Here is a 15,705-nt window from a genome sequence, read left to right on the forward strand (position 1 = left end):
CAGAAGTTGATTGCACTGTTGCTGTCTTTTTGCACAGGATTGCTGATTGCTACAGGGCAGTGGCAGAAAACAATACTGGTATACAATACAGCCTTATTCAGATGCTAACAGCTGGCACCACAATGAAGATTGCCAGAGAAAAATCAGTGTCACAAAATACCCATACCATGTCATATAGGTGAAATAGGAGAATAATGATGCCATCTCCCACACAGCACTGAACAGACATGTTGAAATAGTATGCAGAATATTATCCATGTTGTAACCACTGATGCCAGTGAGATAGTTTCATATAGCAATGCCTCGTTGTCACCAATTAGAGATTATCATTATCAGTGCCACTTCCATATATAGTTTCTCCAGCAATATTAATGTAATTTAGAAAAAGAAGGTCAACCTTTTCCTATGAAGAACTACTTTGTGATAGCAACTCAGTTGTTCTGGGTAATCATGCTTAACCAGATCCTTTGCCTTCTTTAGCATACTTTCTGGATGTGCTTCCTCCTTGCCCCATGTCCTCAGGCTGCTGGATTTCTAAACTTGAAGAAGGTATGTCTTGTGTGGAGTGAATTTGGATCAGGTGTGGGTATATAGGAGAATGTAGATCTAAGAAGGAACATTTCTTTCCTTATGCACAGCATGGGACAACTAGATGAGTTTGGGTACCTTTTCTTCCTTAAAAACATGGCCTAGAGATCCAAGGTTTTATAAGTTTAGGTGGATTTAGGATGAATGATGGCCTTGTATTTAACTGCCTGCTTTTGCCTATATTTCCCCTGTTTGAGTGTTCATCACATGAATATTGTGCTGTTTAGTGTGATCCTAGGTCGATACAGGTGTCTAGGCTTTCAGCTGAGTGGGAGTTATATACATATCTTGGAAGATCTGGGGTTCTTCATTACATGAAGTGACTTGTTACAGTTTGGGAATGCGAAGCCATCTTTCTGCATCCCAGAGTTTCAGATAAAGAATGGAGACCAGCAGCTAAGCCCCGCTTCTTGCCAGGAGATCATAGGCTCTTCTGAATAGTCCATGTCCTTAGAGTGCTTAATGGCGATCTTAAAAACATGAAATGATAGTTCATAATCTAAGCTGTGACAGTTCTCCAGAGTGGTTACCTAGTCTCCCTGGATACTAAACCAGAATTGATTAGCTGAGAATAATGCAAGAATGAGGAAAGTTTATGGTATCCTGGGTATCTGTAGCACAAGAACATCCCAAGCCAGAGTTTTGAAACAGAAATAGCTGAGTAACTGTTGTATGCACATCACCCGCCTGGGCTGTTTGTTTTTAATAGCATTTGACAGATTTCTTTTCTGTGAAGGTCATGATTCAGGCAGTGTGACACATCCATCCAGCCACTCTCTGAGACTGTAGGATTGTCTGTCCCTGGGACCAGGAAGAGTCAGCTTTCTTCTACTGGTTGAGATGCTGTGGTGGCCCTGCCAGAGCTGACGTTGCATCCAATCGAAACTATGCATGCTTCCTGACAGGCATATGATGTTCCTCTGAATTGGACAGCAGTTTCCACAGCAGCAACAACATCGCAAATATCCGGTGTCACCCACAGTCAGTGAGACACCGAGAAAGTCTTCGCACTAGTCCACTCTCCTTTTCTTGTCCTGTGATGAACACAGCCTTAGAGAAACAGGAATGCCTATTTTTTCCAATCTAAACAAATGTCAGCAAGGAGGCCATACCATTTGATATTCAAAAAATAATATTTGGCAAAACCTACATGCAGTTATATAGATGCATTTGTTTACACTTAGCCAAGGTGTTCCTGAAGGGACAGCAGAGGTTTTTCATGAAGCGTCTTCCTGCCTGTTGAAACATCATAAAGAAGCTCATAAATCATAAATTTCATCTCTACAAAATGCCTAACAGCTCTAGAGCTAGCAGGTCTCCTCCGCAATCTTTCTTCATCCTTTTCTCCTTTTAGCACCTGTCCTTTTTTCTGTGTGCCCTGAACATCTCAGATATCTGACCAGATAGGGCAATATGGTCAGAGCATGAATCATGTGAAGTTGATGTCAGGACCCTGAGGGCACTCCACTCCAGCCATCTCCCTGGGGCTTGGCTGACTGTGCTGGTGGCTGGCTCTGGCATGGGGCAGCCGTGTAGCCTGGGTTCGGGCTGCTGCAAGCAGAGGTGCCAAGGTCTGTGCTGGGGGCCTTACCGTTGCTTGGGAGCTGTGCATCAGCTCAGCCCCTCTGGTTCTTCCCTGTGCCCGGGCTCCCGGCTCCCCTGACGAGCCACCTGCTCTTGCTGCTGGCCAGTACTCCGTGGGGATGCAAACTAGTTCAGCTTCCAGCTACTTGAACTTTGTGCTGCCAGCCTTCAGTCTGGCTGGGTGCTGCTCCAGTTCCAGGTCCTGAAGTATTATATTGCCGGTGCTGCTTAGCACTGCTCTGACAGGAGAAGTTGGAATATGGTCACAAGAACGGTTTTGTGTCAGCCCCAGTTGCTCATTGTCTGTGCAGCCCTTGACAAAAATGGCCAGGGAAACAAATGCCTCCATAACAGTGGACTGCTCTGCACAGCTGGTGCAAGTTTCTCTTCCCTGTTTGCCCAGTTCCTCTCCTGCTTTAACTTAAGTGTGTCCTTGCATTGCTCATTCACTTCTGAATGTAGTTTCTCTCCATCAGCTTGCTCAGGCAGTTATTTTCCTTTTTCTTCTATATTGAAGTATACAGATATTTCAGAAAAACAGCTTAATTGCTTTAGTGCTGTAAAATTCTCTTCCCCTGTCTTTATATTTTATAGCAGTAAAACTGAAGATGCAGTGTGAAGTTGAGAATAAGCAGAGTAATAATAACCTAACTGGTTATATTTTGTCTGTTGTAATAGAATTCAAAGTGACATCTGTCAAGATTAAACCTTGCTAATATCTATAGGCATATACTTTGCATAAACTGGTTTTGTATGGATCTAAAAAATCTGATTTTCAGTCTTTTTTCCTGAAGACAACTTTAATTAGAGTCCAAATTGCATCCCAAATTAATAGAAGTTGTTGAAAAATATGCCAGTCATAAAAGCAAATTCTTTTAATTCTTTTGAAATTACCAGGAATAGAGGGGAAGAAAAGGTTGGGCTGTTGAAGTAGAAGCAGCATCTCCCTAAATGTTCAGGTGACCGAAATGAGGTTAAAAGCTGTGGCACACTCTTACCTTTCTAGGGATAATAAACTGTACAATAGTGTTGATATTCCCTTGAATTCCCTGCAAAAATATATTACAAAAGCAAGACAGAGCTGGCAAGCAATTTTTAGAAAACAGAACTGTGCTAGAGTTTCTATGTGATTTCTATGTGCTTGGAAACCTAGAAAATCTAAAATCTTATGTTTGTCCCTCTCTCTGAAACAGTTCTTTGGCCTAGATCGATCATTGCTTATTTAAATCCTTCAAGCAGCCCATATTTTCAGGACACAAAAGAAAAGATATCATGGAGTCATTCTCCTTCACCAGGTGTTATTGTGCCTTATCTGAAGATTGAAATTCTTATCTAATTGGGAAGACTCAGAGATACTGGATGAGATGGCTGTAGAAGAAGTTGAAAGGATTTAGCCACTGGTAGTATGAGGATGAAATCTGTATTTTTAATATTGAGCAAAGCCTAAGAATTTATAAATATCGTGCTTTCCTACCAAAAACTTCCTCCATATTCTGTGTCATCTGCTGTCCTATGATGTCTGTCTTCTTATTTCTTCAGGCTGCAAATTGTGGGTAGAGAACCATCAACTTCTTCTGTGGTTAAGAAGTGTCCTGCACATCTGGGTTGATAATTCAGAATATGAACATTGTCTGTGTTGAGTACTGTCATCCACAGTATGAACTGCACAAATACTCTGAAAGGTTAGCAATCACTTTCTCTGAGAAGGTACCAGCAAAATGTATTTACCAGTATTATGCAGTGGGATGTGATGGCCATGGCGTAACATTTTTTAAAATCTGATCCTAGGAAGGTGTTAACTTGGCACAGAGAAAACCACTTGGGATTTCCACAAGCCATAGTTAGTTGGACTATTGCAATAGGACGAGATCTTAGCAACTAGGAAAGGACAGTATTTAAATTACCAGTCAGGAGAAATAACAAACGTATACTACAACTGGCAATTATGCAACATTTTAAAGGTAATCTCCAAAGCCTTGTATGAAGCTTTTTGCTGTCACACATCCACTCTCCCAGGGCTCTTAGGGTCACTTGAACTCCACTGCAGCCACATTTACAATCTATACTTTAAACTGCAGTGAAGCTCTCCACATTTTCCCAGTGTGACCGGCAAGCTTTGTCTGAATGCATCTGTTTAACTGAAATTTCCCCAAGATGCACACTGTGTTTTTTTCAAATAATTAACTTCCCTCTCTCTGAGGACACAGACATGAAACCGATGAGTGATATTTAGGATGCTTCCTAATAATTCCAAATACCTTGAATGATTATGTTATTTCTAGTTACAGCACAACTTCCTAATACAACAACTTGCTTGTTTTTAAACTACACATATGAAAATAATTGGACTTATGGTGCTCTTATGAAAGCAACATACAGCTGTTGTTCTAGGTCCAAAGACTGGAAGGAAAAGAAAGTGCTGTCAATCCAGCAAACTTCTATAAAATGGGTGGTAGGCAGTTTTGGGTATTAACAACACCAGTGCCTTACAGAGTGTCTTTCATTACAGAGATGACATTTCATACCTGCTGCTGATTAGTGCTGTCTGTGCTACCATCTTGTGGTAGCTGTTATTTTTCAAAAGCAGAAAGTACCGCTGTGTTTGCTCATAGCAGAGAAAGTGAGAAAGCAACAAGGATGGCTGTGTTTTTGGAAGTTTGCACTTTCCTTCTACCTTACAGTACTAAGAGAAGACATTATTAATTAAGGGTTTTGTGCAAAAATTCTGGTATTTTCTGCTGTACTGGGTGCCTGTGTCCAAGTTTTGGCAGAGGTGGGCTGCAGGGCTGGCCTCTGTCAGAAGACAACAGAGATGGTTCCTGCTGGCTCTAAGTGGGCCCACTGCAGGACACAGCTGAGCCCATCAGCCAAGATGGTGGCACTTCCATGAAAATATATTTAATAAAGGGCAAAATATCACAGAGCAGTGTGAGGAGTGTGGAAAAAAGTGTGAGAAACAGCCTTGTGAACACCAGGGTCAGAGAAGGAGGAGAGGAGGAGGTGCTCCAGGCATTGGAGCAGAAACTCCTCCGCAGCCCACAGAGAGACCATGATGCAGCAGGCATTTCCCTGACACTCATGGAGGGGACCATGGTGTAGCAGGCATTTCCCTGCAACCTGTGGAATTGGAATTCACTACAGAAACAGACTTCTCTGAGATATATCTAAATTTAATTTTTTTTTCCCATCCTATGAGGATTCAAGAGGTATTAGAAGAAGTAGCTTGAAACTTAATCTAAAAGTATATCAGATGTCACCACAAAGGTTCTTACAAATGAAGTAATGGAAGATTTTCTAGAAAGTCTGAAAAGTTATAGTGTAATTTTTTTGGGAAGACTCTTAATTCTAAATTCTTTCCTGTTCCATGAAGGTTTAATGGGGGTGAACTGCACAGTACAGGCCCCACTACCAGAGTCAAATAAGCTGCAGGTGACATCTACAGCATGTCACTTTTCTTTCCGATGTACAAGAAATGCAAGCTTGGAATGCCGAATAAAAGGATTTCAAGTCATCTTCCCACAGACTAATCCACAATAATTTTAGGATTAAAAAGTTTATTTCTTCCTAGCATTTCAGGTGTGGAAAGAAGCATTAGTACAAGCTGGCGTCTTGCCTGGGACTGTTTAGCTAGTGCTGAACCTTCAGTGGGAGTAGCAAAGTTCAGCTGTAGTACTGGCAGATAGAGTTGATAGAGCAGTTAATGAGTCCTATGTTCTTTCTCTTGTCTTCCTTGCTTTGGACACCACAGCAGCTCTGTTTGCATGTCACTGCGTCATCTCTGCTGCCTGTCTCCATCTGGAAAAGTTCCTGAAAATGCCTTTGCTGATAGCGGAACTTTGGTTCTGAGGTGTGTGCTGATAGCGGAACTTTGGTTCTGAGGTGTGTGCCACCTGGTGAGGGAGGGTCAGGCCCCACAAGCAGGGTGCCAGCACGTGGTGTTGGTGGTCACAGTAGAACTGCAGGGTGCAGAGGGGCATAGGTGTGCTGCTGGGGATGATGTGGGGCTGCTCGGAGACTGCGATGTGATGGTCTTAGTATGGTGCAAAGCATGCTGTCAACCACCAGCAGTGCAAAGTGCCCTGGATTTTGGCAACAGTGGGAAGGCTTCTGCTCCACCTGTAGATCTGCAACTGCAGAATAGGCACAGTGCCACACTCAGCAAAGGGTGCATCGGAGCCAGCTGAGACTGCACCTCGCATCTGCAAAAAGGGGAAAGGCAAGCAGCAGTAGTGGGAGGCTTCGTCCTGCTGGGTATGGAGGCACCTATCTACTGACATGACCCAATACCTTGGGAGGTTGCTGACTGCTCGGGGCCATGATCCAGGATGCCACAGAGAGACTGCCAAGACTTGCCTGGCCTTCAGACTATTATATTGCTACTCTTCCACATGGGCATCAGTGATACTGCCATGGAAGTTCTGGAGAGCATCTAAAGCGATTAGAAAGTTCTGGGGTAAGCGTGAAGGCCCCGGGTGGTGTTTCTTTGATGCTGCCAGCAAAGCAAAAATACTTGAGTAGAAGCAGGCTCATCAAGTGTGTCAGCAACTTGCCACATGGCTGGTTTTGCAGGCAGGACTTTGGCATCTATTGACTACAGGACCCTCTTTGAGAAGCAAGAGCTGCTAAGCAGGGATGGGATAAGCCTGACAAAGGAGGGCTGGAATGGCTTTGCAAATGAGCTTGCTAAAATAGTGAGGAGGACTTTAAACTAGTTATGCAGGGGAATGGTTTCCACAGTCTCGAGCGAAATGAAGGCACCGGGGCAGAGCAGAGGTGTCCAGATGACGGCATGACCTGCAAAAGCAGAACAACTTACAGCCCATCTCAAATGGCTGCACATGCATTCAGATAGCCCTAGGGACATGGGGGAGGCATTAGCAGTGGGCACACGGTGGCAGAGCTGTGACCCCAGTGGAATGGCAGTGACACAGTGGGACAGCTCTCACACCTGCAGAGAGCTGGAGTGGTAGGATACAGGTGCTTCAGAAAAGGCAGGGTGCGCAGTCATGGAGGGGTGTGTGTACTCTCTGTAAAGGGTGGTGTGGGGCTTCACTGTGGGGCAGGTGTTGAACCGGCAGAGAGCCTGTAGGTAAGGATAAGAGAACAGAGCAGCACCATGATGTAGCAGTAGGTATCTGCTCAGATCTCCTGATCAGAAAGAGGAGGTAGAAGAAGCCACCTTCTTCATCACTATCACAAGCCTTGATGTTTGCAGGTAACTTGAATCACCCCAGTATCTGCTGGAAAGCCAACACATCTAAGCATAGGCAATCCATGAGTTATCTGGAATTTATTGAAGATAATTTCCTGATGCAGGGGATCAATAAACCAAACTGGGGAGGTTCTCTGTTGGACCTGCTACTCACAAATAAGAAAGAACTGGTTGTATACATGAAGGTGAAGGGAATCCTTAGCTGTAGTGACCATTGGATTTTTCCATTTAAAATCCTGAGAGGTGTGAGCAAGTCAAACATCAGAATTACAACCCTGAACTTCAGAAGATCAGATTTTGGCCTGCTCAGGGACTTGCTTGGCTGAATACTATGGGAAACTGACTTGGGGGCAAAGGAACCAAGGACAGCTGGCTGATTTTCAAGGATGACCTCATCAGAGTACAAAAGCAGTCCATTGCAATGTGCAGAAAGTCGATCAAGTGTAGCGGAAGCCCTGTTTGGATGAACATGGAGTTCCTGCCTGAACTTAAAAACACAGAAAGGAAGTACACAGGAGGTGGAAGCAGGAGGAAGCTCCTTGGGAGCACATGGAGCAGCAGAGTCCAGCAATCCAAAGATCAGCTGGAGTTGAAACTAGCAAGGAAGGTAAAGGACAGCAAGAGAGGTTTCTGTAAGTACACCATCAGCAAAAGGAAGGCTAAGGAAAGCATAGTCCTATTGCTTACCAGGGTGGGGGACCTAGTGACAAAGGGCATGGAAAAGGATGATGTACTCAATGCCTTCTTTTGTGTTGTTTTTTGCTGGTGAGGTTTGCCCTCAGGCTGCCCAGGTCCCTAGGTGAACTAGCACAATCTGGGGGGAGTGGGGCAGGCAGGAGATTATTGAGTTAGAGAGGACATAAGCCAATGAGACAAACATAAGTCTGTGGGACCTGGTGGGATGCACGCAAAGGTGCTAAGGAAGCTGGCTAGTCTTATTGGAGGCAGCTGTCTATTGCCTTTGACCAGAGCTCTTTAGTGTCTTTAGTGACAGGGGGCACTGCCACCAAGATATTGGGGGACACCAGATTGAGGGGAGTGGTTAGTGGCCTGGAGGGCAGCACTGTTATTGAGATTGACTTGGGCAAGCTACAGCAATGGACTGATGGGAACCCCACGCAGTTTCCCAAAGGCCGAGGCCAAGCCCATCCCATCGGACAGACTCACCCCCAGAGCAGGCCATGCTGGAATCAAGTGGCCAGGAGCAGCAGCTCTGTGGAAATGCCCTGAGGGGTAGCAGGTTTCCATGAGGCAGCAGTGCTCCTGGTCAGCAAAGCTGGTGCAGACCTACAGCCGGGTCTGCACCAGCATGGGTGCAGCAGCAAGGCCAGGGGCTGATCCTGCCCCACTGCTCAGCACCAGTGAGACCGCACCAGGAGTGCAGCGTCCAGGTCTGGGCTCCTGGTGCAGGACAGACCCTCATGTACAGGAGCGAGTCTGGTGGAGGGTCCCTGTGATGGTCAGGGCTGGAACCTGGGACATACAAGGGGAGGTGGTGGGTGCTGGGCTGGTTCATCCTGGGGAAGAGGAGGGTAAAGGGAGACCTCACTGCTCTTTGCAGACCAACTGATCTTCTTCCACTGCTGTAGCCACCCCCATAGGGCGTTAGCCACCATCCAGGAGTGGGTATAGAGGTAGAGTACCAGCCACTTTTCTCGTTCAGCAATGTCTAGGGATAGTTGGATGGCTTTCACTTCTGCAAACTGACTTGACTCGCCTTCTCGTTCAGTGGCCTCAATGACTTGTCGTGTGGGACTCCACACAGCAGCTTTCCACTTCCTCTGGTTCCCTACCACACGACAGGATCCATCAGTAAACAAAGCATAATGCCTTTCGTCTTCTGATAAGTCATGATATGGTGGTGCCTCTTGGGCATGAGCCACCTCCTCAGGTGATGCTCCAAAATCTCTGCCTTCTGGCCAGTCCATGATCTCTTCCAGAATTCCTGGGCGGTTAGATTTCCCCAGTCGAGCCTGTTGCGTGATCAATGCTATCCACTTGCTCCATGTAGCGCTGGTTGCATGATGTGTAGAGGGGATGTTTTCTTTGAACATCCAGTGTAGCACGGGAAATCGTGGTGCCAAGAGGAGATATGCTTCTGTACCAACAACTTCTGAAGCAGCTCGAACCCCCTCATAGGCTGCTAGTATCAATTTTTCAGTTGGGGTGTAGTGGGCTTCTGATCCTTGGTACCCCAGGCTCCAAAACCCTAATGGTCAACCTCGGGCTTCTGGTGTTTTCTGCCAGAGGCTCCAGGTGAGACCATGCTCCCCAGCTGCAGTGTAGAGTGCAGATGGTATAAGAAGAGGGAGCCAGACTGTTCTAGGAAGTCCATAATGACAGGAAGCGGTAACCGGCACACACCACAATGTGGGAAATACCAGTTAGATATTGGTGACAAATTTTTTATGATGTTGGTGATGTAGTACTGGAACAGGTTGCCCAAGGCGGCTGTTGGGTCTTTGCATCCTTGAAGGTGTTCAAGACTCATCTTGAGGAGAGATTAACTGAGCAAAAGCAGGCTGAAATGAAAACATAGTTCAGTAGTGTCCAGAAGACTATTCCTATTACACATGTATACAGTTCTGTGCCAATTAATGCATGCATATGTAAATAGACCGCAGGCTAATTATGTACTGTTTTCACAGAATATGATAAACTTATGGGAATGCACTTAAAGTTTCATACATCTATACGTACTGGAAATATTGTAGATCTGAGGAAATGACATTTATTTCAGAAGAAGAGAGACCAATCAGTATAGGTGAGTAAATTTTCATCCATCTGTCTCCACAAAACATGCTTTCAACATTCATGCCTTGAGTTGAACCCCACAGCATCCTACCTTCTAAAGGTGAAAAATAAGAAAACATGGACAAAATGTATAGCAATATTTGGCCAGCATGTGTTTTCTGATTCTGAATCTATACATCACTATAAACGTAAGCAATATTTAGGTTTCTTCTGGAGGTCTGCTGAAGTGGAAACACAGCAATCTTCTTTGTTGTTGCCTTGCAGCTTTCCTGGCTCCAGGGTAGCTCTTATGGAAAATGTGAGATACAGAATAGAATAAGAAAACTTCATAATTATATGAGAACAGGATATTTGGACAGCAGTATGATTTTTAAGCCTAATCTCATCAATTATTTTTTTTGTGAAGCTATTGCTTCTGTGAATTTTCACTGAGTGTCCATTATGTGGACATTTGCATGTACAAAATTAGATCAGACTTGTAAAACTTTCTTTCTAGTTGATGAAAGTCTGTAGGATTTATTAGTAAATTATTTTATTTCTACAGATTTTGTGAACTATCCTGTAGAACAGCATTTTTGTTGATACAGAATTTGTGAACAGCTTAATAGATGGGAATAAAAATGTAAAAATTCTAAAGGTCTTTAGGGTATTTCCTTTAAAGTCCAATTAAAAATAGAGTTTTCCTAAGACCTGAGTTAAGGTGGAGGTGATTCTAGATAAACCACTCCTTCTGAATTACAGCCTATTATGGGAATTTTAGGAATATTTATTTCATTTCAGCACTTTCTGGAGACCACAGAAATTCCCTCTTTTATGCATTTTCCTTCATCAAAACTGTTCCAGCCTCTTGACCCCAGACTCCCTCTTCCCCTGCCATGTTAGCGAGAAAATCTCACAATTTAGTCACAGCTACTGATATGAAGGGGCTTAAGAAAGGCTTTGAGCAAGGTGGAAGTACTGAGAGTGCCCTCAGCCTTCCTGGGGCATGGTTAAGAGCTAGCAATGCCCTGTGCACCATTAACAGTACCAACACTTGGCATCAGTGATGGAAGACCATCCAACAAATTTTGATGGTGTCTACAGAGTCTGGAAAGTACACTAGTCAGACATTATTTTCCCTTTCTCTTTGCCTGCCTAGGCTGGGTTTCTGCCTGTCTTCAGGGTGCAGGAAAAAAAAAAAAAAAAAAAAAGAATGTGTAAAGAACCTTAAATCCTTCTACTGCATCTTTTAATAGCATTTCATGACTTCTTGCTGTCATATTTATTTCAAGTTTACATATGCCTTGAATAGGAAATTTGAAAGGCATTTTTCTTTAAATTCTGTGGAATTTCACAGCATTTTTGTAGTACATTGACTTGTCTTTCTGTATCTTGTGTGATGTTTGCACAACACAAGATAAAAATGGGTGTCCTCTATATTCAGACCTTCTGCTGCATGGACGCAGACACACATGCAAGCCTACCTTTATATGTAGTTTTCATATGTCTGTTCTTCTCTTAAGCCTGCTCATGTTTCCTGGTCCCTGTACAGCCTCTGCATGACTAACTGATCCATCTTCAACAAGTTTCCATCTGATTAAATGATTGTCATAATGTATAAATATAGTGCTTATGGGCTGCTAGCATTCTAAGACGTGTTGCACACTTTGGATTTACAGAAGCTGTTTTTTATGACCATCTGTATTAATCTTTACTCTGTTTGGCTGTGTTTTTCTTGCAGGCAAACTAGAAACAGACCTTAGGGCTTTATCTCCAGGATAGTTTTGAGCTCCTTGCTTCCACGGTTTTGCAGTCTGAGTCTGACTATGTTTATTATGTGTGCAGTCTGGGTATGTGGCGAGTGAATTCTGTCAAGTTGGCTGTCTGGGAAATTGTAGATGGCTTTCAAATACACTCTGTGTGCCTCTGACTGTACTGGTATGCAGACTTCCAAGCCTTTTTAGGAGTATTTTGAGTTTTGACTGAGGTCTTCATGGTCATGGACTAGTGACTTTGGCTTTTGAAGGTGCTGAAGTCATGAACAGAGCTGGCTAGAGGCTGGCAATTCTGTTTCCCAGCAAGAAGTTTCCAAGTTTAGCTTTACCATACATTTAAGCAAAATGGTGATTTTTTTGCAGGGCTTTCATCTATCTGAGCACTTCATCTGTGCAGTGATGCAGACAGCACGTCTTCTTTTGCCAAAGGGTTATGTATCTCACACTAAAACTGTTTTTCCTCAGTCTATCTAAGCCTCCACTGGGAGCAGTTAGGGCTTGGCCTGACATACAAGAAAGAGATGCTGATGTGCTGCCTTCTGAATAGCTCCTGAGCTAGGGCAAGGAATGGGGAAACAAGAAGGCCGTTTGCATTCATAAGTATGTGAAGGTGTTGCAGAGACGGATAAGGACTTCCAAATCCATGCCTCACAACACAGGGATGGACAAAGGTGAGCCTATTTCTTAGCCAAGGCCTGACAACCTGCCTTCAGGAGTGGAGGCTGGGAAACTGTGATTTTAACAGGGATTCAGTGGCACCGTCTCCAGTCCAGCCCTGTCTCAAGCTACCTATCAGCCTGGACTGAGTCAGGAAGAAATCCTCATCCCAAATTTCTTGCATGCAAAGAGTAAAGTTCATGCCGCCCTATGGCTTTCCATGGATTAGAGAGCTATGGCACTGCCTCCTCCCCTAAGACTGCAGCACTGCTTACATTGCAGCTTTTACAAAATTTTAATTACTTTGAAAATGGTCTTGCTAGTTCTGATCACTCTTGAAAATGTAAGCAAGCAAGAGTATCGTCTGCCGAAACAAAAGTCAGTCAGCCAGCCTTTGCTGCTCAGCTTTTGCTACCCAATCTGTTATGCCTGTCACAACAAGTTGTCAGTTTGTCACAATAAATGGCCCAAGTTTAGGATCTTGTTTTGTTTAGCTTTCGTATGAAATACTTTTAAGAACATTTTAGTAGCAGAGTATAATTAAAGTATAGCAAATGAATTCCCAAAGAGGGGAATAAGTTACACAGTAGTTTAAAATTACTAGAATAGGATTTTCTGTTTGGTTTTTGGTTACTTGGAGTGACTGTAAATTGCCACAGTTGGTTCCAGTTGGGAATACTAAGCAAATAAAAATTGATTAGGAAATTACTGCCTGAAAACCATCAAACTAGGAATGTGAAGATTTAATTTGCTTATTCAAATTACTTAATTGATAATTACTACTCTTATGCAAGTTAAGCTAGTGCAGCCTGCCAAATATTCACCCCATTAGAGGAAGAAAACCTAGTGTTTGTTCCAAGAAATGATAATGCCTAACCATTATTATATTTTTCATTAGGTATTCCTCTTCTGTCTGATTTTCCACAGAGATCTGTCATTTTTTTCTTTCTCTTTTTTTTTTATTTTTTTTTTACAGCTTGGAGCTCTCTCTGAGCAGGAATGTTAATTTGGTTTCAGTTCTCACTCCTTTTACAGACACTGATGGGCCTCCAGCCCTTTATAAGGCCTGTCACCATCTATCCAACCCTCTGTGTTAATCATCTCTACAGCCATCCCTTGTGCATTTCAACATCACTCAGCATGGTCAAAACCAAACCCTTCTGGAACCATACTTCTCAGGCCTGCCTTCATCTCCCAAATGATCACTGTCAGCAGAATGAGCCTCTTGTCATTCAGACCTATGATCTTCGTCATCCTTGACCTCTCTTCGTCTTCAATCATAGCTACATCTTCTTATTTGAGTCAAATGCTTTCAGAGGGACTCCTTTTCCTCACCGTAGACAGAGAGCTTGCCACCCATGCCCTTGTGTTTCTCTGTCTTGGCTTCCTCCACGTGCACTTTTTTCTTTTACACAGGAGATGAATACCACCAATTTCCCATCCTAATGACTGTGTCATTGTTAGTGTTTTAAATAATTTAATTAGCTCCCATCTCATTCTTTTCCTTTGACTTCTTCATGACCATATCTTTACTTCTTCCCACTGACCTGCTTGTCATCCTCTACCCTGTCTGGTACTCCACTGACACGCTATGGTGCCAATTTCAGTACACCTCTCCCTCTCCTTTTGTTCTTACTCAGTTTTCCATACTAGTACACAAGCCCCTAGCGTATAGTGCTTTGATTAAATTTCACTGAAATTTTGAATTTTCAAACATGTAGGCAAGATTTTCCGATCAGAGAGTGGCTAAAATACAGATTATCAGAGTATCAGTAGATTCTGACAGGGTCATGAATGCCCACCTCAGTCTTTAACTCCATCCCTAAATGTCTACTTCTAAGCACTTGCTGAGAAGAGCCACCACTGTGAGCCAGGATGTCCATGCCATTGTAACCAGTGTCAAGTCTGCTGGCCAGACAGGGAAAATAGCTGTCAATAGTCTGCAACTGATACAACTAGAGACGTGTTCTTGGAGTGCATGGTCATGCTATCTCCTTTCCTGAAATGCTTGCATTTCACATGTGCCAGCCAGACTGCATGCAAATTGAAGGTGGAAAGCTTTTGCTTTTTAGGTTCTGGCACATTGAAGAAGTTACCAGAAGTAATGAAATAACAGTATTTCATATGGAAAATGTTATCATTTCTACTAGGCTTTCATATATGCATACATTGCAGAACATTGCAGAAGCAAGCAAAAATAGTGTTTTTCAAAATGAAAGAAGAAAGATTATTAATTATTTTTGTGTAAGGAAGGGACAGGAGGTGGTGAGTATAACACATAATGTAGTTAACTAAAAATCAATGCACTTTGTTTTGAAATTATCATAAGTTAATTAATATTATCATTGTTTATGTATACATACACAGATATTCATTTTCTAGCCACATAGTTGCATCACAAAGATTTAGAGTTCCCTTGGATATTTTTTGTATTAGCAAAGAACAAAAATGAGGACTGGATCAGGCAACCTGTATACACATAGCACTGTTGATGAGCCTGCTCATGCCAGAGAGGTTGCTGCTGTAAATAGGCCTTGCAGAAGCTGACCATTAGGTAAAATTTGTGGAAACAGCTCCTCACTGAACCAAGTCAGCCTGCACAGGTTAGATAGATCACCCTGTTCAGTACTGCTCTAAGCTTCAGAAATTTGGACAAATGCTTCCAGGGACCTTCTTTGTCTTGCTTACACACAGGCCATCTCTCTGAGCTCAATCAAACACCTGCAGCATGGCCTCTCAGTCATTTTGTTCAAGACCTTACAGCCCATACTGTGGCACGTACCATACAAAAAGATAGGTGGTCCCTATTGCAGAGGTCTTGCCCTCCTGATAGGTGAAAATCAAGGTCAGCAGAAAAGACATATTATCACCGCCTTTTTGGAACTGAAGGATGAAAACCATGCCGGTTAGCCAAAGTCACGCAGCATTGAGCCACATCCTTCTGGTTCCTTGGCCAGGACCTGAACCAGAAGCCTTCCTTCTGTTTTGTCTCAAAAAGAAACTGCAGCCTCCTTGGAAATGAGGGCCAGCAGAAACACTGCAATTCAGCTTAGCAAAACTATTACACTTAGTAAAATTATTTCCACTGGCAATAATGTGCTCAATGTCACAGAACAGCAAAGAGAAAAACATGGTTCATGGATAAAGGAATCTGAG

This window comes from Accipiter gentilis, chromosome Z, assembly GCF_929443795.1.
Source record: "Accipiter gentilis chromosome Z, bAccGen1.1, whole genome shotgun sequence".
Lineage (NCBI taxonomy): Eukaryota > Metazoa > Chordata > Aves > Accipitriformes > Accipitridae > Astur > Astur gentilis.